This window comes from Carassius carassius, chromosome 26 (genome assembly GCF_963082965.1).
Source record: "Carassius carassius chromosome 26, fCarCar2.1, whole genome shotgun sequence".
In the NCBI taxonomy this organism is placed as follows: domain Eukaryota; kingdom Metazoa; phylum Chordata; class Actinopteri; order Cypriniformes; family Cyprinidae; genus Carassius; species Carassius carassius.
In genome coordinates this window covers 7,554,368-7,578,773 of record NC_081780.1, presented here as the reverse complement: position 1 = coordinate 7,578,773, position 24,406 = coordinate 7,554,368, and the positions used below count along the sequence as shown (strand labels likewise).

Here is a 24,406-nt window from a genome sequence, read left to right as displayed (position 1 = left end):
ATTCTGTGGCAGCGATGAGAATGTGCACTTGTGGAATTCCCCTTGAGTAACAAGAGAGTCAGAAAGAAACTGAGAGAGATGGACTGCCTGTCCTTTACAGTTATTAAACTTTCATTTTCACTCTCAGAATTAACTCTGCCGGGAAGGTCATGTGCCTTTCTTTTTTTAGTTAACTAATTAAGCATGTATTATTTTGCATTTGCATTTTCACTGCATACTTGTGATCTGAATAAATGTTATGCAGTTTCCAAACCAAGCGTTACATAAAGCTAGCCGCAAAAGCATGAAGTCACGAGCAACAGAATGTTCTGTCACTTAATTGGGTTCTAATTATGTAGCCCCACCCACTATAAACATCATTGGTTACAAATTCTGCTAAAAAAAGTGTAGGCCTATCTGAAATGTTCTGATAAGTTCCACTTTCAGTGTGAATAAATTACTAATCTAGGTTAGGTTGCGTGTTATGAGCATTGCGCTTGATGTGTAATTCAGGTTATAAGCATTCCTGTATTGCCATAATGAATTCTCCGTGCACTGAATTTTGCAAAGGAACCTTCTGATTCTGAACTACAGCTCATTAGTTTTTACTGAAGCAGCAGTGTTTATTCTACAACTAGTTTGGGCAAAAAATTCCCTCAAGCTTTCCAAATAATTACAAGCTGCAAGTGTGGTGAAAAAAAGAAATTTTTCTACAAAACATCTGTTGCGGTGACAAGTTGTTTTTGATTGAGCTCATCCATTTCAATTGGGCCCTCCCTTTTCCTCTCAGCAACCTCAAAGCGATGTGTCCTCAACCTCAAAACAATGTTCCTGCGTAACCAATAGCTTGTTTTCGAAGGAAACTTGTGAAACAGCACACCCCAGTGGCCTCATTAGTACTGCGGCTAAAAAAATGAATTAGTGCCTGATTGAAGACAAATGAAGCATTTACTGAAAGAGAGGCTAAGAGAGAAGAGGCGAGGGAGGAGGAAGAGAGACAAAGTGAGATTGGCTTGCCTGCGGACTCACTTGGCAGGAATCGCTTGACTGGATGTGTCGTATATGACTGTGCAAAACACGCACACACACACAGACGCAGTGAGTGAAAGTAACAGGAGAGGTTGCTCTGGATCACTCTGTTGTGGAAAGTAGAGCAGCAAGGTTCCTTCGCAGGAACTTATTGGATTCTCTCAGTTGCTGTTGGATGGTGAATGAAGTCAGGAGATGTCTGCGTGACAGTGAGTGTTACTTTTAAAATCAGTAAAACATTAATCGGTGATGTTGAAGCTTTTACTGAGATATGGTGTGCTTGTGGCCGGTGTCAAAGCAGTGTGTTTCTTGGGCTTCAGCCTACAGGTGTACTGGCATTCAAATAAGTAGCTTGTTGGTGTTTAACTCAAAAAACAGTACACTTCTTACCAGATTATTTTAGCAGATACTAATATACAATGTGACTCACAGGTTTATCTTTTCAGTATGAGTCTACCCAGAAAATCCATCTTATGATCTAAATACTGTTTGCATCAGTTGAGCTACAGGAATAGAAACTAAAACAAGAACGTTAAGGTAATGTTTTTCAGCTTGTTTCAAATTTAATGTTATTTTATTCTGAGCATAATTTAACTAACCTTACAGACTACTTTTAGAAATGTAAACAAACATTTCCAAAGTATAGTTTCAAATAAAGCCTGCTTTCAGAAATGTCAAAGTGCATTCCTATAGAACAGTTTGAACTATGTAAAGTATTTAATACCGGTTCCTGCTTGGGATGATTCCACTAAGACTGTTGAATGACTATCAGGTTTTTGTAGTTTTTCTTTTTCTCTTTCGATCTCATTTTGTCATGCACATAAGTTGCATTTTATTCATTGTGTTGGTTTGCCTTGTGACATCTGCCCACGCTTTGGCTCATAGAACAACTGTTGCTGAATGCAGCTGTAGGTGTGCCCAGGACGCACCTTGACCCATTACATCCACCTGCCCACCTGTAAAACTTTATCAGCTTTATTACCATCTTTATCACCACCCACGTACAAACTATCAGTCAATAGTTTGGACAAACCTTCTTATTCTTATGTATTACTGATTTCTACAATTTACAATTATAGTAAATTCATTAAAATTATGAAGCATTCTATTATTATGTTGTTCCAAATCTGTATGATGTTGTTTCTTCTGTGAGACACAAAAGAAGATATTTTGAAATAAAGTGGCGCTCTATGGGTGTAACATAGGAGGGGTGACAACCGAGAGGGGATACATTTGCAGGCTTTATTAAAAGAGAGCGTGGTCAAAACAGGCAGGGTCCAGAAACAGCAAACAGTAACAGCAGGGACAAGGCAAAAGAGTAATCCAGATAAACAAGCGATGGTCAGGGCTGGCAGCAAACGATCAAAAACAAGGAAATAGTCCAGAATCAATACACGATAATCAGAAAACCAGGAAGGACAATGGAAGCTAAACATTCAATCACCATCATAGTCAGACGGTGTTTCTCAATGTCAAGGAAGGATCCTCGGAAGCCAGTATTTCGAGGATGCTACGTCATCGACATCCGTCGAAGGACCGTTCCAATGTCGAGGATCCTCGGAATTTCAACCAAGGACTGAGTCCTTCGTTCGAAGAATATCCCATACACAGGAAAGGATGCATATGTGTATCCTCCGCGCTCTTCGCGCTCTCAAATCACCCACAATCCTATGCGCACAAGCTTTGCTATATTGTTCAAAAATTCAAAAATGTCGAACGTTAGCGGAGTCGGAGCGTTAACGGTTTTTATTTACGTTACCAAACATTTGTTATAACTGTAGTAAATATAAGTAAAGTTTAACTTTTAAATGCCAGTACAAATTACTACCATATTGATATTGTAAATTATACAAATACAAATGGTTAACTGAACCGGACCTGTCATTTAACAATTGGTTGCGTCAACGGCATTTCTTTTATAAATAACTAGTTAAGTTGTCCAAAGTAATTTAACGATACCATTCACAGCATTATTCAAACGGACCTTTTCACTGACGTAATGACGCAATTACGTGCACTTGCTAGCCTGTTCCATTTACGTGTTCTCTGAATGCTTAAGAGGAGTCTCGCCTAGCCTCTGAAGGAAGTGACTTGGAAGGACCAGTCCTGCCAAGGAAGTATCATTGACATTGAGAAACGCCTAGAGAGTGTGTGTGCTACTTTTAAAGTCCTTCTAATGTGAGACAGCTGTGAACTGATGATGAGATCCATGACGGGTGATTGCAATTGATGATGTGTCCAGGCAGTCCCAGTCCGGGGTGAGTGGTAAAGGGAGGATGGGAGGATGGGTTGCCCTCTGGCAGAGCTCATGGGCACTCCAGCTAGAGATTGTGACATTGGCATCCAAAACAATGTAGGTTTGGACCCCACTGACTTTGTATGGAGAAAAGGGCACCATTTTCATTTTTTGGATGAACGGTCTCTTTAAGAATGAGAGAAGCAAATTCAGTCAGGTGTGTTCAAAGTTTTGACTGGTACCATATTGCATAGTTGTTCCATAATGCGTCACCAGAAGTTCATTTACTGTGTACATATGACAGTGTACTGTTGAAAGTAGGGCTGCACGATGTGTCGTTTAAGCATCGACATCGCGATGTACGAATCCACGATAGTCACATCGCAGGATGTGCGATGTAGGCTGTTGTAGTTGATCATTTATTCATTAACTGTATGGGCCAGAGAGAGAGCGCGCGAGAGAGAGCGCGCGAGAGAGAGAGAGCGCGTGCGAGAGAGAGCGTGAGAGAAAGAGCGCGCGAGAGAGAGAGAGCGAGCCCCGGCCGCACGCTCAAAGTCTTCAAACAACACGAGCGCTGTTAGGCTCTCTCTCCATCGCGCATATTAATCAATCTACACGATGGTGTCGATGTTTAAATCATTTAAAATGAGAATGTTAGTGTGCTTACCCCATTTTTGTTCGTAAGAAAAAAATAGATTAGATTTCATATCGCTATATATCGCAGAAAAATAAAATATCGCAATGTAATTTTTTCCCAATATCGTGCAGCCCTAGTTGAAAGAGCACATATTTGCATACAGTAACTTTGTGTGTGTTTGCATTCTTGAAGGCCTTATTCTATCTGCTGTGCTGATTCATGGTAGGAGTGTCTGAAAAGTTCACGCTCATTAGCGCCATGTTAACTCATATTTCAGCCCTAATAGGTGCCTTAATCACCACAGGCTGTAATGAGATTGTGCTGACGTCGACAGGTGATGTCACTGCCACTGAAATATTCTAGGTCAGGCCTGGGTTTAATCAATGATAGTTTTAATGTTGCAAGATCAGGACAAAAAAGGCTGCTGGTCAATGGTTTTTCCATTCTACAATATGTATGAGTGTTGAAAATGAGTTAGGAGACGAATGTGTTATGCACAGTTGGAACAAAGAGGGCCGCAAAAGATTCAGGAGTGAAGCAGACTCCCTCTCCTCCCTGGTCTCCACGGTAACAGGCTTGGGTGCCACTATTATAGTTACTCAGTGTTTGAGTGTGAGTGGAGTGTGTGACCGGGTCGACATTTAAATGCTGCCATGTTTCTTAGCTTTCAAAGCTGAATGAGAATGAGTAAAGAGGCAGGTGAGGAATATCTGTGTTTGTGTGTGTGTGTGTATTAGGGAAATCTAGAAGACTGAGGGATGTTATTGCTCTTTTATCACTCAGAAGACTTAAAGTCTGTTTTGTTGAGTCAGTTTGCTACTTTTAAATGACTTAGGAGAGATAAAAAGACACAAATTAACAATTTGTTGTGATATGTTATGATTATAATTCTTAAAAATGAATGTATATTGCTGTTCAAATGTTTAGGATCAGTGCGATTTTATGTTTTATAAAGAAGCTTCTTTTGATCATCAAGAATGCATTTATTTGATTAAAAATACAGGAAAAATTTAATTTTGTGAAACATTATTGTAATTTAAAATAATTGTCTTCCGTTTTAATATACTTTAAAATATAATTTATTCCTGTGAAGAAAAGCTAAATTCTCAGTATCATTACTCCAGTCTTCGGTGTCACATGATCTTTCAGAAATCATTCTAATATGATGATTTTTAATCAATGTTGCAAATGAAATGGTTGATGAAATTAGAGCTGCATCACAGAAAAAATTATATTTTGAAGTATATTAAAATAGGAAACCAATATTAGAAATTGCAATATTTCACAATATTACTGTTTTTTTGTTTTTTGTTTTTTTTATTTTTGATCAAATAAATAAAGGCCTGATGAGCATAAGAGACTCCATAAAAAACATTAAAAGTCCAATTGATCCCAAACTTTTGAACGGCAGTGTATGTTAATGATAATTTAAACTTTTGAAAAGAAATTTGATGAAAAACATGATTACAGACTTGAGTAAAGTGACATTATAATTTGAGACATTAGTGAGATATACTAAGAAAAATATGAAGTTAACAGGTGACAAATCTGATTTAAAGGGACAGTTCACCCAAAAATAAGATAATGTTTTATGGCTTTTTGTCAGTAAGGTCCAGTGTTGTAGCCCCTTTTAGCTTTCAAAATATCTTTGTGTTTCACAGAAGACAGTTCAATAGGCTTGTAAACTGTGTGGTAAATTATAGTTTTCATTTTTAGCCAGCAAGTTTCCATTTACTCTCTGTAATCTCAGTGCTGTCTATGAGACACAATTGAGTTACAAGCTTTATCTTTTCTATTGGCCTCTATAGGTCTTGTCATAGCTAATGGGACCATTGTGAAAAGTGTGAGCTATACTTGCACACCTGTAGAGCCCAAATCTCACCAATACCACCCAAACTCCAGCCTGAATCTTGGCTACAAGTCTCATAGTAATGTTGACTCTGTGAACTCTTGGATTTTACACGGTTGTGTGCACTTACGGGGGTTTGTGTTTTGAAGAAACAGCACCAGTGCCAGCGAGAGGACAAGAGCTAGAGTTTCTCTTCCTTTATAGGAGTGCCAGATTTCTCAGATTTCTTTCAGATTTTATTCTTAAGGGTGTGTTATTTATGTATTTGTGTGTGCGTCTGTGTGTGATTGGGAGGGCTTACAGATACGCACCCTCTGTTATAGAGCGCAATCTTTATGTATATTTTTCTTTACTTTTCCAGTGCGACTGTATTGGTGGTCCTGGGACAGGTGCTTTCTGGGTCACGGGGCGGTTGGAGCTTAGGAGGGATGCCTGTATGTCTTTAAATGCTGTAAGACCTGCTAAAGAAGCTATCTGTGTGAACGAATGCTGCCTAGGGCGCGTTATCCAAGTTAAGGTAAGATGTAATCCTAAAATGACAGGTATGGCTGTTGGAAACTGCGATGTGTGTTTGTGGATGTACCAATGATTATGTGAGTGTGGGAGAAATAAGTCAGAGATTAGCTCTGTCCCAAAACCTGGTGAGCTACATACACAAACGATTTCAAAGGTAGCACCCTCATTAGAAATAATTTGAATGTTTTACATGAACATCAACTCAACTTGCTACTCAGCATAGCACTAAATGTGAAGCACAAAAAAGTGAAATTCCAAGAGTTTGATGTTTGCATGTTGCTAAGCTAACGGCATATAAAAATACAGGTAAACAATCCATTTTAACTTAAATTTTTATACTTTTCAGTATTGAATGAAGTCTGTTTTACTCATCCCACCATCTTGGATTTTTTTTGGGATCGAATGAGCTTGTCAAAACTGGGATTGCGTTATTTTTCTTGTGATGCTGCCTTTGATTTTTGGCAAAATCTGTTGTGACCACGACTATGATGCCCTGTTTAGCCAGGCAGCTCAGTAGGCTCCGGAAATATTGTGTTGGACAGATAAGGAACAAATTGTGTGTATGTGTGGGTGAGAAAGCGAGAGAGAGAGAGAGAGAGAGAGAGACGGACAGAAACTGAGAGCTGAAAGTACGTCAAAAGGAAGGTAACTCAATCTGGGCAGCTGTTAGCCATTCCAGTGCAGTGCCACGTCTCAGTGCATTGACGTAGAGAGAATACCTGCTCCGGCTGTATGCTTTTGTGTGTGACGGCAGAAACGGTGGAAGTTTAACAGCGAGTCAGGCCTAACGTGAAGGTGAATAAAGCTGTAAAATGGAGAGAGAAAATAAGATGTCAACGTAAGATCAAGCTGTAACTCTGACGTACGTGCCAATGTGTCACACCTCTTCTCCCATGTGGTCCTGGGCAAACAGAGGTGAATGTGTGTGCACTTCGCTATGCAGACAAAATATGCCCTCGGGAAGATTGTAGAAAACAAGTTTTGCGATGTGGAGTTGAGTAACTTTGGAGGAACTTACAATAATTGGCTTTTCCTACTCAAGCTCTGAGAAAATGACAAGACATTATTACATCACTGCTTTAGTGACCAATGGTGAGGCAGAGCAAACACAGGAGAGTGTGCGTGTGGTGTTTGTGTGTTTCTTCTGTGGTATGCCTCCGGGCTTTGGCTTTGTATGTCAGGTAATCCTCCTGAAATGGCTGGATTACAGTGTATTTAAAGGAAAAATGCATCAACAAGGTATCTGAACTTTCTTATTGTTTTATGTATATAAAAATGTGCATGATTTTTGTGGAAAAAAAATGTTTTCTTAATACATTTTATTTATTTATATATTTTTATGTTATTGTTTTGTTTGTTTATTTTAATTGTTCTATATATATATATATATATTTCCACAACATAAGTGGAAATACTTTGCAATGTGACACTTTCACAGCCAGTGGGAATATTTATATAATACAATAGAAAAATATATAAGGAACTGTTGTATGGAGGAAGATTTTGGACAAATTAGATTTTAGTGTGGGCGGGGCTACACAAACCACAAGACTAAATTATGACCTGAATAGAATTTTCATTTATGCATGTATGTATTTTTTCTCCATATTTCCACCTTGTTACACTCGCTGTTTCCCGGATTTAAAAAAAAAAACTAACCTACATAAAATTGTTTATAAAATTTCCTGTTATGATATATTATTTTCAAGTAATATATTCAATCTTTTTATCAACTTGTTTTCTTTCTATTACTCAGAGTGTGTTTTTCTTTTTGGAACTGATTGAACAGTTGATTTGGATCTAATTGATTGATCTGAGTTTATGTCTTTCCGGTGTAGAAAGAACATTGTCAAGATTATCCAAAAATAATGCTTTTTTTTCACTCAAAAACTGATATGCAGTTCAAATAAATGAGGCCTACAACCAATCAGTTCCAAAAAGAAATACAAAACCTGTGCTAAATTAAAGAAAATGAGTTTTGATATGTTCCAAGCTTTGAAACTTCCAAGCTTTAGTTTTTTTTTTTTTTTGGACTGGGAACATCAAAGGGAATATCAGCACAGCACAAGGGTTAAGTACATTGTTCTGTGGAGGTCAGTAGGTAGCTGGGTAAAAAATGGGCTTGGTTTGTTTGTTAATGGCCCTATAAAACCATGACTCGGGCTCTTTCAGAGGAAGAAATACAACCACAATTCAATCTTTAAAAAAAATTATCCCACATTTTGCCAGTGTTTGTTATGAGCTTAATCATATTTCATGTCTCATTGGATAAGGACTTTGCCCTCTCAAAACATGACATTAAGGAAGCGTCGATTTAGCATGCGCATGACGTGCCAGTGGACAATGAAATACACTGCAGTCCGTGGCTGACGTGATGCTCTGGCTTTCTCTTGAAAGCTAGATTAATGTTTCCGCCTTGACATACACACTCTCTCTCTAGCCTCAGACTGTCAAGATTGTATTGAATGAATTAAATGTTTTAATCTTTTATCTAGAGCACAACCCATCAATATCCTGCATTCATCAGCATACCGTCATTAAACAACCTCTTATTATTCATTTATCGCTGAGAGAGATTGAAAAACATACCTGTTTTGTGGTGTTATTAATCGATGCCAGATCTGTAAAAGTTATTGAAGCAAGACGTCATTGTGGGATTGGTGCTGAAAGTAATCACTCAGAGAGAGGGGAATGAGGTTGTAGACCATTTGAAAACACAGATGAGTCATCAGTCTAATGGTTAAAAGACAGGCTACAATTATCCAGAAGGTAATAACCGTGCAGGCAGACGTTCTGTTTTATATTGCATGTCTTTGATAGTGTCTATCCTTGGCAGACTTAGTTTCATCCTTGCACAGATGTTATCAGGCGGCCGTAATGTAACAAGATGTAGGTGGTAACCTAATTCACAAAACTAGCATACGTCAGAGCTGTTTTAAGGTTTCAAGCACTCAGCAATGGGAGTTTACAACTGCCGAGGTGTATTATGGGGATTCAGTTCTCAGTATTAATCAGACACACCCCATATGAAGTTCATTTGGAGCTTAAATTTACTGAATTGCAATTTTAACAGTTAATACATTCAGGGAAATTAAACGTGTTTCTACCCTGGTTGACATTTGAATGCTAAAGTTAATTTATTAAATATGCAGAAAAATATCAAATTAAATTCAAATTTCTATAGTTGGCATGTAATCTGTTTGTCCATCTATCTATACATCTGTCTACAATATCCACGTATCTATCCATCTGTCTTTCTGTAGTATCTATATTCCATGCATATATCTGTCTATCAATTTAGCTACAGTATCTATCCATCTATCCATCCATCTATCATCCATTCATTCTTTCCCCATTTATCCATCCTCTATATCCATCCAACCATATTTGTCCATCCATATATCAATCCATTATCTAATATCCATCCATCCTCTAAATATCCAACATTTATCCATTCTCTAACTTAAAAGATTTTTTAAATTGATTAAAAACATTAATTATCTTTTCTTTCGGAAATAATAATAAAATGTACTGTAATAAGATCCGACCCCACTTTAAAGGCCAAGTATAGTTTGAATGCAAAGAAAACCTTGATTCTTGACTCAGTTCACTTTTGGTCCACTGGGGTTCTGAGCTTTTCATTTAAAAAGAACTCAAGTGTGAAAACTTGTAGTATTAGCTGTTAAATATATAAGCAGACATTGATTTGTTTGGGGTTTTTACCCACACACAATAATTAGCCTGACTGAGTGTTCATCTCACCTCACACAATGCAACTCCCAATAGAGCGTTTCTGTTATGTGCGCTGAACTGTAATGTCACTGGGGCCCCATACTAGGTTTCTGGGAAAAAGAGTCACGTTTACTGTAATACGTTTCTTTTTTTTTTTTTATCTCCAGCACTTCAGTTTTGGGAAGCAGCCTTGGCCCTGGGCCCTCTGTTAAGATATCTCTGCTTTATGACTCGCCCCTGTGGTTTGCTGGAAGGCTGACCCCATGCCGCTGACAAGCCATCAAAGCAAAGACTGTGTGAACAACACACAGACAACTGCGGCAGAGTTATTTTTTTTCCTTTGCTGTTAATCGCCGCTGAGATGAACCCTCTGACAGATGATCTGATTTAAGGCTTGTTTGCGGCGTGAGTCAGAGGAAGTACGCTTCAGCGCACGTGCAGTGAAATGAAGAACAAATGTGCATTGTAAACTGGGGGGGTAACAGACATCCCTAAAGATTGAGGGGGGAATGCTGAGTTACGTGAGCCGTAGCCAATGGCAAGCCGTGAGTCAGTTAAGACTCATGGTACTTATTCAATTATGCATACATGCCTATGAGACTTCCAAGAAGCTATTCCCTCACAGACAGGAATGTGTCATTTCTCGGAAAACGGTGTTGGTTTAAATATAATCGTGATGATCTTTACACACTGTGTTGAGTTTGTGGTTATTCGCAGCCTCTCTTCTTAGGGTGCGGTGGTTGAAACATAGGACTGGTAATCAGAAGGTTGCTGGTTCAATCTCGTCAGACATCACCACAGCAAGGTATGTAGAGGGTTAATTTACCCAAAAATAAAAATTGACATGAATTTTAAAACATTCTTCCATTAAAATCCAAATGAGATGTTTAGAAGAATGTTCATGCTGCTCCTATTACAAACGCTGTAAAGTTACAAAATGGACAAAAAAGCGACAAATAATCAGTACATATGTTTTGTATTCTTTAAGTCTTTTACTATTATAGGCTAACATAAAAAACAGGATTTATTGCAAGAACCAATCATAGCCGATTACTGTATATCCTGTCATATCCAATTATATCGCAATGGAGGCATTTCCTCCTCTCACATGCATTTCCAGGATTTTCAATAACACCCCACTAAACACATCACAAGCTTTAGGGGGTCTGTTAAAACTCATTGGGCTCAGGGGTAGCAAGACACTTGGACTCCTGCTAGTGTCGCTGTTGGACAGTTTTACTTTAGATTTTTTATTTATTTATATGCTTTAAGTAATATTTTGTCATGTTTGCATTTTTATTTATTTTCTCTGTAAAGGCTCTGCCTCCCTTGCCTCCTCGGGGATATCATATGCCCCTGATTCAGACTTAAAAAAAAAAAGGTTAATGCATCATGTCATTGATTATAAACGTCATATTTAAAGGACCGTGGCAATGAATGCATTAATTTCTGTGATAATCGTGAACTGTTTAATGCCCTAATACAGCACCCTTTTCTCTTCCAGAGGCTATGCTAATGTTTCTCCCCATTTGTTGGGAGTAGAGTTCTATTTGCACACTATTGTGCAGAGCAAGTATTATGAGATTAATCATGATTCATTGCACGTAACATGATTAGTTCTGATTAATCACCAAAATCGATTCACAGCTCTATAATATACGCAAATACAAATATACCCAATTGTTTTCACAGTACTGAAGGGAGCATGGTGAACATTGTTCTGAGCATCTCCTTTTGTGCTGAAAAAAGTAAGCCACACAGGTTTGGAACAACATGAGGTGAACTAGTCTTTTAATCCCAGGTTTCTTCACAGAGAAATCATTCAGAATAAAACTGTCTGGTAAACGCTGCATCAGAGTGAGTGTGGTGTGTGCGAGAGCAGGTAATGGCGGTTTATAGGTTATCAGAGAGCGGACATGCGTAATAAACCACACACTGCAGTGAGGAAATGTAAAATTACTGATTTGCGCAGTGGTGTTTCTGTTGGCAAGGCCATTCCAGATGAGCGCAGGCTGAGTTTCCCAGGAGCGCTTCTCAGAACAGCTCATTTAGTTCAGGACGTCCTGGGAATTTGTATTCACAGGTCACTATAATTTTCTTCCTCCTTCCTCAAAATCCACTTGGTAGAATCTCTTATTTGTCAAGTGTTGCTATACATAGGTTCAACTGAAGTGGTATACCAAAAACAAACAAGCACAGTTTGCAAGCTGTAATTAAAAGGCTCCCTGTGTTTAACGTGACTCAGGTTTGCATCATTTTCTCTTATGTCATACTGCAAATCGATATAGCCTATCGGTCCAGACTACGTGTTTGTTTGTTGGTGTCAAAAAGGAACAGAGACAGGTATGAGTGGATATACTTGCTTGTCCTTTCAAATATGGTTCCTGGAAACTCTCACTTTCTCCCTACATTATTATTCTGTCTTTCTGCTCTGTTTTCCTAGGCTATTTACTCGGGCTCTAAATTTGGCCCACTCTTCTGATAAGGTTGTTAAGGTTGTTTGTGTTTTTGCCCAGAAAGGAACATTCTCCCGTGGCTATGTCACACTGCGTTCACAAGCGGGCCAAAGTTCAGCCTCTTCCTGTAAATAGATCAAAAGGAACAGCCAGATGTCTCAAATTCCCTAAGAAATGTGCAAGAATTCCGGAGAACTCGCGTACCAAAAGCATGCTTTGGACCTATGCACTGCCAAAACGGCTGAGGATAATGCCAGGAGACTAAGAGGGAAAAACATACTTTGGTTATTATGAAAGCAATGTGTTGCATTATGTATAGCTATGTGTTTACACAAATCTGCTCCTTCAAAAATATATACAGGTGAGTCGAAAACTCTGAAACCATTACCTTAAACAGGAAATAGAGTTTAATGACATTGAAATATATTTTTATATTAAAAATTGTGTAAAATGAATAAGAAATAATAATTCTAAACTGTCACATATTTTTGTTTAGTGACAAAAAAAATTAATTAAAATCTGATATATTTTGAAATAAATCTAATGCATAACAAAAATGCTAAGTTTTCCTTAGACTTTATGACCCAATTGTGTGTGTGTGTGTGTATAATTTTTTTTTTTTTACTTCTTTGCTGTGTGTTGCAGCAATTCTTACATCATGTGGTTTTAATAAAACTCACACGGTAGCACCACTTTTCAGCCTTGATTTATTAATAGGTAGCAGTCTGCTTCAGAACAGCTTCTCATTAAGAAAGGAAGAGAGAGGGAATGAGTGTGTGACCTGCTGCCATTATAGCCATCACTCTCCGTGCCCCGTGCATGAACTCAGGAGAGCATTCTAAGCCATATTAACATCACGCTGAACTCTATTGACTGATCTGCATTAACTTCTCACTAGACACACAGCAGTGTTAAAACCGTTCCGTCTCATGCTGTTCTTTTCATCTCAGTCTTTACAGAGAGAATCTGGCTGTCATCATGTGTGTCTCTCTGCAGGGCTTTAGACGGGCACCTGCAGTGTGCGGTCAGGCCACACAGAGGATATTTAGAGTATGTTTACATGACAGCGATGTGCTAAAAATGGAAACTGTCAAAATTCCAATTCACACAGATCTGCGAAAACAACTTAAAACATTATGCATGCCAGGCCAGTAGTTGGCGATGTTACTTTGTAAACGCTACACATAATACATATACCTACAACATCACAGGTTTCACAAATTTGTGTTTTTGTAGTTTACACGGACACGCAGGGGCGTCGGACTGGGGCCCTTCTGGAATATATATTTTCAGGGGGGGGCCTTAGGACTGCCTATGCATAGGGCCCGGGATCTTGTGCAGCGCCCCTGCGGACATGATAACAGTATTGATTTCAAACACATAAACTTTGAAACCCGTTTTCAAAAGTTTGTGATTTCAGGCCCACAAAACATGGTTGTCATGCAAATGAACAACCAAAACGCATAACATTTTCCTCTTTTAGTCGACAGTGGTGTCGGGTCAGCACCGCCCCTTAATGTCTATAAATAATCAGGATGAAGGTAAAACAAAAAAACTTTTTTTATATATACACATGCATGTGTGTCAGTGATGCGCGGGTCAATGTATAAACAACCCGCACCCGACCGATGTTTTCAACTAACCCGCCCGCAACTCGGACCGCAAAAAAATAAAAATAAAATATTGTACCCGACCCGCTTCCTGACCCGCATTTTTTAAAAGTAGTAAATGCTTCGCCCCGTTATATTAATTTAATTACTTAAATAGACTATAGCCTATAATAAGCGTTATGACCGCACACATAAGGCTTGCCACAAAGAACCGGTTAAAGTAATGATTATGAATGTGTTTAAATTAGCAAGGACTCATTTAATTGTTTTGTAATAAACTGGTGTTTTCTGTGTCGCTGCAAAGATGAATTTGACGATGCAGACTCGCCATGAACACCAGAGAGAAATGCACATTTCATATGGATTACATAATCAGAGAGTAGCCTATTTATTTTGGTTTGAATATGTTCGTTTAAAAGTAGACATTTCAAGCTTTCTGTAATATATTGCCTATATTTCTTTTTAAACCCACCGACTAAAAGATTAAGACACTACCTGTCCCAAAATATCACCCAAAGTTTCTACAGTTTTTTTCTTAGCTATTTCAGAATCTGGAAAATTACTGGGGCTAACTTGTTACTGCAGTCAGAGCGATATGAATGTGTGTGATGTACGGCATGATAAATGCTCGTAACTTCTGCTGCCCAATCTTTGTCAGACTGTGGGTCATTTGGTTTATTGTAAAACGATTGCACCGATTTGCATGTTTCTTGATGATGTGCTTTTTTTCTGTGGTACTCACATGCACCATGTCGCTCACGTCGTATTCTCCACCATGTCCCACAGAAAAACTGCTTTTGCATAAAATGCAAAAAGCTCTCTCTGCTTTGCCATCTACAGGTCTTAACCAAGAGTAGGCTATGTAGCGGTAAATTCGCTATTAAAAGTGCATCTTCTCTTTTTCGTGGCCACACTGGCCATGGCTGCTTAACCTGACCGAACTTGAGATTTGAGATTCTTGAGGAGGCGTTCGTGCACCACTCAACAGTTTGATTGACGTACGACTCAGCCTATCGACTAAAACTTTTATTGCTCTCCTCTAGACTATTGGACCAAGTTAACAGTACGCCCATGGACTTATCCGTGTATTTATTAGGGTCGAATGAAAAAGCGGGACAGATGCTCAATTTGAATGAGGCGGGACAAAGGGTAAAATTGCTGTACAGTACAACAAAGCGGGACAGGTGGTCACTCTATTCGCGCCAGTTATTCAGCCAATAAAGTGTAGGCCTATGTATTTTTTCAATTGTGTCTAGTACTATATAAATTACAAAGTTATTTCAAACGACCCGACCGACCGCGACCCGATTATCATAAAAAATATTTTTGGATGACTCGTAACCGCGGGTGACCGCAGGCCCCGCTCATTTCGGATCAACCCGCGCATCACTGATGTGTGTGTATTTATATATTGTGTTGGTGGTGCAGTGGATAAGACACACGCCTTTGGTGTGAGAGACATGGGTTCGAATCCACTGTGAGACACCAATGTGTCCCTGAGCAAGACACTTAACCCCTGGTTGCTCCAGAGGCGTGCGACCTCTGACATATCTAGCAATTGTAAGTCGCTTTGGATAAAAGCGTCAGCTAAATGAATAAATATAAATATATATTCATAAATATACACAGCACACATACATATATTACGTAAAAAAAAAACTTATTTTGAATGTGATTAATCATTTTGGTTTAATTATTTAGACTTGAGGACCCATTTACAAGAACGAGTTACCGCTCTGGGATGATTTAAAGGTCATGTGCACTTGTGTCAATGTGAGTCAAAACTGTGCTTGTGTACTTAGTTGACAGGATTAAAATAAAACACACCTGCTTCCTATGATTCACGTCTGACCCATCAGTTAAAACATCCATACATCCCTCCATCATCTTTCTCGCTCTTTCTCTCATAACCCCACATCGTGACCAGCAAAGACTCATTTTAAACAGGCCAAATTACTTGCCCCGTGAAAGAGTGGGAAGAGTTTGTGATAATGAGGACAAATTATATGAGTATCGAATGGTGTTGTGGCAGCAGAGTGTCTGGTGAAGCACTTATTTATGCTGAGAAAGAGTGTGTGTGGGACTAATCGAGGTGTAAATGTGATGAGTCACTATCCCGTAGGGCAGAGCGCACTGTTGGGTTTAAAACGTTTCATGGAGAAATAACTAGAACACCGATGTGTGCGTGTGTATGCAGTATACATTTATGAAATGTACAGCAGTCGGCAGATATTACCTGCTTTGACGCACATTCTGAAGTGCTTGCTGTTTCTGATTTTTTTAAAAGTTTTCACATTGGCCTGTTGTTCTCAAGCCACAGTCTCTTTTATGGATAATAAATGTTAGATATGTCAGATGACCTAAATAAAATCATAAACTGGTTTTATTTAAAGGTCCCGTTTTTCATGCTTTTTTTGAAGTTTGTGTTTACAGTGTGCAATATAACATGTGTTCATGTTTCGCGTGTAAAAAAAACAGTATTTTTCACACAATTCACCTATCTGTATACCGCTGTTTTCACTGTCATAAAAACGGGCTGATGACTTCCTTGTTCTATAAAGTCCCTCCTTCAGAAATACGTAACGAGCTCTGATTGTGCCAGCGGTTCCTGTGTTGTGATTCAACACCAGCTGAGCGGACGCTGCCCTCCTGGAAACGCGATTAGGCTAGTTTCGGAGTAGTTTTGAGAAGCAAGTGGGCAGGATTTGTTTTGAAAACCTGGCAATCCTGATCTGAACCATAGACAGTAAAAGAACGCACATGCTGGAGATGTACTTATAATCACAGGAGCGTTTTTACTGACGAGATGCGCATGAAAATCGCATTCGATTTTTTTTTTGCACAGCCCTAACATCTTAACAAAGTTAAACAGCGTTGCCCTTTGTGTAATAAGTTACAGAAACTATTAAACGCACCAACTTGAATAATAAAATACACTTACCGGTTGTGGTCCATAAACAACGCCTTCTTCAGACAAAGAGGGAACTGCTCCATCTTTCAGGAATAATCTTTGTGTGAATCCGGCATTAAACTGATTGAGATTGAGGAAGTTGTCCTCAGCAAAATGTGCTGCACATAGTTTTACATGTGGATTAAAATTTTCGGGAACAGAGTTAAACATAAATTGTAACCATTAATCTCCAAGTAACGCGTCCCTGGGAAGCCCAAACAAAGGTGATTGGACTCAGAGATGAAAATAACAGCGTTTCGACGACATGGCGACAAACGCAGCTCAACAAGTGCAACAAGGCCACGCCCCCTTTTTTGTGTATTCCTGTGGGCAGAGGTTAGTCAAAAAACTGTTTTAGGGACGTCATTACTGCAGGTACTAGAGGGATGTAGTCCAAACGGGTCGTTTTTTGTAGGCGAATTCTGTTAAATAAAATATCTCGCTTGGCCTTGAACTTTGAGCTTTAGAATTTTACAGATATTATTTATACTCTAACAACAACATTACACACTAACTAAAGTTTAAAACGTGGGATCACGAAGAACGGGACCTTTAAGTCATCATTATAGAATAATCTAAAGCAACAAAATGTATTTTTAAAACCAACAACTTATTATCTTATGTATTTGTCAGTGAAATTAGGAAAGAATGTTGGGCGGCACTTATCCATCAGGAATTGATTAGACTGGGAAAAGATGATGAGCTTGGATATGCAGCTTGTGGAAGAAAAATAAAGAGTTTGGTGACGTGCTCTGAATGTTATTTTGATTAAAGATCATAAAAAGATAATTTAAAATAATATGCAGTGATAAAGACTAGGAACAATAAGATAAGGAAAGTGTATTAAGAATATAAATAATGTCTGTTTTAACCATTATGTGTGTGTGTGTGTGTGTGTGTGTGTGTGTGTGTGTGTGTGTGTGTGTGTGTGTGTGTGTGTGTGTGTGTATGCGTGTGTGTATGTGTATATATATATATATATATATATATATATATTAGTATTTTTTAACTGGTATTAATATTTCAAAATTATTAACTGGTCTGAAAAATCATCTTTTTAAAAAAATCATGTTAAAAGGTATCAAATTACACATTTAAATATAGAGAAATAGTGATAACTGTTATTTATATGCATTTAATGTAAGTAGTCTGCCACACACACTTGTTTAGCATTTCAAGCTATCAGAATTTCATCTTAAATTTTGGTCATATAAATAACTGCACTAAATTGAATATTTTAGCTCAATTTGGGCTTCTAAATAAAATTGAGGTGTTTTTTCTTCCTCTAATGCAAGCTCATACCATGAATTTGATTTAAAAAAAACACATGCAATCCCCCCCCCCCCTTTTTGTCAAGGTAAATATTAGAAAACAGCTTCATTTCCAATAAATGTGAAGAGGTTTATTAATGGTAAAAGGTCAGATGGGGTTAACATATCACATTTTCACTTCTTGCTGATTAATCTCACTATAAAGAAGCATCACTCCGCCTCTCTAACAGATCCAGCAGTGAGAAACACTCACGTGTGGGCCACGTATTTACAGAGCTCGCTAAAGCCAAGCCACCAAAGAGGATAGGTTTCTGTTCGCCCACCCGCATTGGCAGAGGCGAAAACATTTAGCTGTCCTTTTTGGCGGCAGCACTCGGCTAGTAAAAAATGCATCGATAACAGAGAGAAACATGTTGAGTGAATAACCGAGATAGAGAGCGTGCTCAAAGCATGTTGTTACATAAATAGGAGCCCTTGTCATTCTCTGTTTAAAACCAGGCCGAGGAGGCAACGGGACGGGAGGGGTTGATGTCATCACTGGTAGCAATGGGCAATCATGCAGTTCCATTCATTTTTGTGGGTTTCTGTGTATGTGTGTGTGCAATAGCGAGTTTCTGTGATTCTGTGAGTTTCTTCCTGGGATTGAATAGAGAAGGAAGTGGAGTGACAGGGTGCAAAGAACAACGCCTCCATGGTGGGCTTTCACACACACACACACACACACACACACACCAGAAAGCAGGACTCACATGTGTGTTTGTGTATTCACTGAATTGGCAGGAGTCCCTTCAGCTCTACCCTGTTTTTGCTGGGTGTCTGGGCTGGATGAGATGTACTGAAACACTGCCCTCTTCTGTTTGCTTTCAGAACTACAGAGAAATGTACAACACCTGGTTTTCGAATTGGATCTGGTGAGTTGCACTATCAGTGATTACTATTAAATCATAACACCAGTGTTTTAGGGATGGGTTTATTACCAGGTTCACATGTAGTCTCTGCCCACAGAATGTCATTTCCATAGAAATGTGATGTCTGTTATTTAGACCAGAAGTATTCAGATATTTTCACCCCCGAATATGGTACATCATTTTTTGAAAGGTTTATACAAAGAAATTTTCAAGTCATCAAATTACATTCAAAATAATGATGTTTATCATGTACCATATCCATTCCCCAGAATTCTGCAGATATTCCCTTCAATCAGCACAAAAAAGATTTCTGGACCTATGTGACTAATAATTTTTCTCCTCTCATTCAGGAAAAAAAAGCTGTGTAAGCATTTTTTTTTCACCTGTAGTGGCACTAAATGGAATTGCAGAGGTAATCGTTATTTCCAAATAAACTTCTGAAATGCTTCCTCCATCAGCCACTGTCCTGTTCCAAACACATGCCACTAGTTGTGGTTTACATTGAGGCATCTCAAAGTTTTCTAACTGGCTAACCTCAGCGGACCATAGTCACATTGTTATGTGTCATAGTGCTGCTATAGAGACAGTTGTGATTTCTCAGGACAGCCATTTCAGTAATAGCTAGCTGTAGAAAAAAGTCTGAATTGCTTACAGGACCTTTAATAAGCTTTGCCGGCTGCTGGTGTTGTGCTATTTTAAATCGTGCATGTTATACAAGATGATATTTTCTATCCAATTAAACTGACAAATCAGAAGCACAAAAGCTAGCGCCGGTTAACTGAAGATGGTTAACTGTCACTTTGTGTGAAAATCAAGGCTGCATTTCTGTCCTCTTATCCATGCTGAGTGACTTAGGTCATTAAATCAGACACCTCATGTGGGTTCCAGGGTGTGAGAAACCGATAATAAGGTGTGTAATTATACACAGAAAGCCAAATATATGTGGGCTTCTTAGGATTCAGAGGAGAACTTATGCAGGCTGCAAAAAGAAAGTAAGAATGACCGTAGTGTACAGCATATTTCTACAGGCCATCTTGATTATTCTTGGTGAGAAATAGAAGTAAAATAACAGACATTCCTCCAAGCACAAGCAGTCAACAACATATTTCTCAGCCTAAATATAGCTGTTAACCCTAAGGTTTTAAGACGACAAATCACCTAAAATGAATAATGTGTCATCATTTTCTTATCCTCATGTTGTCCAAACCTATAAGTTACTATCTTGTGGGGAACAGAAAGATGATATTTTTAAAAAAAAAGTTTGTCAAGTCACAAAAATGTCTTGTGTTCCACAAGTCATGCAGGTTTGGAGTGACATAATTGTGAGTAATTAAAATTTTATGTTAACTGTCTCCAAGTATCTCATCAGGTTCCTCGGAATGCACATTTTCAAGGTAGAATAACTGGCTATAGCAGGGTTTTTCAAAGAAACAAGTATGTGAGCATGTTTCCTGAATATCTGCAAATGTATTATGGTGTTTTTATGCTTTAGTACAGTAAAATAAAATGTACACACATCACCTTTAACATTAATCAGCACTGCATCTGTGCTTTTAGTTAAACTACTTTTGTTAATTCAAATAAAGCTGAATTAAAATACTTTATATAATTTATGTAATATATAATATTTGATGATAAACATAAATGTAAAAAATTAGAATAAAGAACTGGAAAAAAGTTGCAGTACAAAAATGACTAAAACTGTAATAAATGAAAGCTAAATAAAGCAGATAGCTTATAAAAATGATAAAAGCAACATAAACTCACCAAAATGAAAAATAAAGTAAAAACTGAAAATATACAAATAAAAGCTAAATTCTCTCTCTCTCTCTCTCTCTCTCTCTCTCTCTCTCTCTCTCTATAAACTAATTCAAAATTGTAATACTATAATAGTATGTAAATAATAACATTTCCTCATACAGATGGAGACAATGATTTAATGGATGGTAGGGTGACTAGCAATGACATCACCACGATCAGCCATAGGCTGAGAGATACAAAAAGAGGAGCACATTTTTACACTTTTTCACGGCAGTTAAGACAGCGCACCATGACTGCCACACATTCATTTCCGAGTGGGCCTGAGATTACGTCAGTGCTGTGTTGGTGGTAAGTGCGCAAGTTAACTTCAAGGACCTTCATTGGCCCGGCCGTAGGTGAGCGACCAATCCTTTTCGTGTTTTACGGCTACTTTGAATGATGACATTGTTAAGAGATCTACCAGTGACTCATAATTTCCATCTCCCAGCAGTTCTCCTTTGAAAAAGGGTTGATGTCATCCTCCCACGGACAAAACCGATGCAGGGATTCTTTCTGGGCAATCAAGGGTCTATTTATACACAAACACACCATACATCAAACCACACTGTGTGTGTTATGCAATAAGATGCGGTCACGATCTTATCCAAATGATCAACAACTAGAGCTTGGTATCAATGGAGAAAACCATTGGACGTCATTATTCAAAACCACAACGCCATGGTGACCATGACGTGACATTTGTTTTGACAGACACTTCCTGTTAAAGCATGCCCACTGCCATTTCAACCTTTTGCTCTTCCTGTTACGTTAATCATCAGCTCAGCCAGTGACACAGGGACTTCTGATGGGATTGTTTCGCACTCCTGGACGCTTCCTCCGGATGCTGGTTTCACATGGTGGTTTAGATGTGTTCTACCAGTGTCTAGCACCATTTGAAATCAGTGTTCCTGGGGAGGGAATTGCTGCTGGATCACGTTTCCCAGCCATGGACTATCCCAAGAGAAGTCAAAGAATAACAAAAAAGGACAAGGAATCTTTAGTGGGTGGAGTGGCTTTTCAAGAGAAGTGAGGGAAGTGCATCTGTTGAAAGACAGGAGAACCAGATAGAGCTCATGGTTTGCCTCAAGTGCTTGATGAACTGCTGGAAGTCAAATGAATCTGGTGTGAACAAGCCAGCCCAGTCCCACAAGGAAAATACTGCTGTTTACTGTAAAAAAAACTTAAAGTTAAACATTTCTATTCATTTGCCTTAAATGTGTATGTATATTCAAATTGGCTGCAAGATATTTAAACTTTCAATTTAAGTTAAAATGGGTTAAATAAGTCATGACAACATATGTTTTTCCACTGCTTTAATTCATGTAAATCATTTAACCAATTTCAACTTCATTTAACTGTTATTTTAATATAACATCAAGCTAATTTAATATAACAAAAATGAGTTGTAATGACTTAAACTGAGCTTAAGTTGAAGTAGGTGATATTTTAGTAGTATTTATTCACTAAAACATCCATGTTAAATGTTGTTTTGGATGTTTCTGTAAGCCTTAATTATCTTGAGATGATATCTTTGCATGATGTAATGTCAGTGAATGATGCAAGAAGTAGGAACAAAAGTAATATGATGCATTATCTTGCATTATATAAGAGGATTGAATTTATAAATGTGTGACAGCAATGAGAAATTTTTAGTATTTATGTACAATACTAGTATTTATTGTAGTTAATTTTAGTAGTTCTTAGATCTTTATATATATATATATATATATATATATATATATATATATAGATATCTCTCTCTCTCTCTCTCTCTCTCTATATATATATATATATATATATATATATATATATATATATATATATCTGTTTACCTTTTCCAGTTTTAGTAATTAAACTTAATTTATTTCAGTTATTCACCAAGGCAACACTTCTCATTTTTAGTAATTAAAGTTTAATTTATTATTTATGTATTATTTTATTTATTTTTTTCTAGTTTTAGCTCACAATAACATGGCATGATGATATGCCGCAGGACCTTAAACTAACTTTAATTCAATTGTAATTTCTAATTTCTCAAAATACAACCAAATAACTTGAGACAATTCATCTAGAAAACATGCCGTGAAAATTGAATTCTTCAAAATGAGGTTCAAGGATAACCAGGGCTTTTGTTGTGCATGGATAAATGTAGATAGCATAGTGTTTGCTTGTGGGGAAAAATAGCAGGGATCACTTAGAATTCAACAAGTTTTAGAATGGTTTAATGACTACGTTGCTTACAAAGACCATAGGCTATTAATTGTATGACTACATCATAGAAGAGTTTGTGTTCGGATTTGCCTACTTATCTTTCTTTATAGGAACTGTGGTGTGCATTTGTCTTTCTCGTTCCCTCATTTGAACTGTCAACTATGCCTGAGAGGGCTAGTAAAGAGGGACTGTGTTCTCTGAAGCCCCTTCTCCATCTCTCCCCACCAAAGGATGACTGATTTCCTCTGGTGCTTAGAGTCTCTTCTGTCATCTAGCACCATTTGAAATCGGTTATAATGACTGGGGATCAATTCTTCAGCTTCCCATTGCGCTCAAAGTGCCATCAGTGCCCTTTTCTTATGTACTTCATGTGTGCTCAGGCCTTTGAAGAGGTTATTGTAAAAATACACTGGAAAAAAAAATGAAATGTTTTCTTTTCAGAAAGTTATGTGTGAAATTTTAATAAGCTGGGTTGCTATTTTGAGAAACCCTAACTATGTATTCACAACCAAATAAATGAAAATGCTTTCATTAACATTCCATCAGAAGATAACTGCATCTAAACTGACTTCATCTGCACATCAATTCTGTCCTCTGTTGGTTGGAAGAAGACACAAGCTACAAATCTGCAATGTAATGAATATATGCAGAAAAAAATGGTGATATAAATAGTTCACGTCATTTAAAGTCGTGGCACTTTTCACCGTATGCATTGTTTTAAAGCAGCTTTACAGAAAATAATTTTGTTAAATGTTTTTTAATTTCTTAACATCATCATGCCTTTAGTCACATTTAGCAGTGATTATATTTCATGTTCAAAAGTGTGGGAATTATTAACACTGGGAATTATTAACCACGATTTCATTATTAAATATGAATATTAAGTATCCTTCCTGATATTTTGTGGATATATGCAGAGCCTGGTATTTAGTTCAATTAATATTTGCTTTATATTTTTTAATGAACATTGTGGGAATTTAATGTGTTGACACACACTAATAAATATTTATATATTTTTGATGTATCTTTATAATATATTTTAATTATATTTTGTAAATTTTATTATTATAAGTGGTGTATCATAATAAAAATGTAACTACAGCAGCCTATAGTTTTGTTTTCTTGAGTAATAATAAATGAGGCATTTTATAAAAAAAGGGAAAGTTTTTGGATTTACTGACTCTACAAAAAGTTTATTCTTTGGGAACTGTCAGGCTGTTCT

The 24,406-nt window shown here is 37.7% G+C and overlaps 1 long non-coding RNA gene across 1 annotated transcript; it reads left to right on the top strand.

The window, feature by feature from the left end:
• The first annotated feature begins 677 nt into the window (after window positions 1-677).
• LOC132106262 (uncharacterized) lies at window positions 678-19,344 on the top strand. The gene is made up of 3 exons (XR_009424092.1): window positions 678-1,217; window positions 6,092-6,247; window positions 19,133-19,344. It is a non-coding gene; the product is annotated as an uncharacterized LOC132106262 (long non-coding RNA).
• The last annotated feature ends 5,062 nt before the right edge of the window (window positions 19,345-24,406 follow it).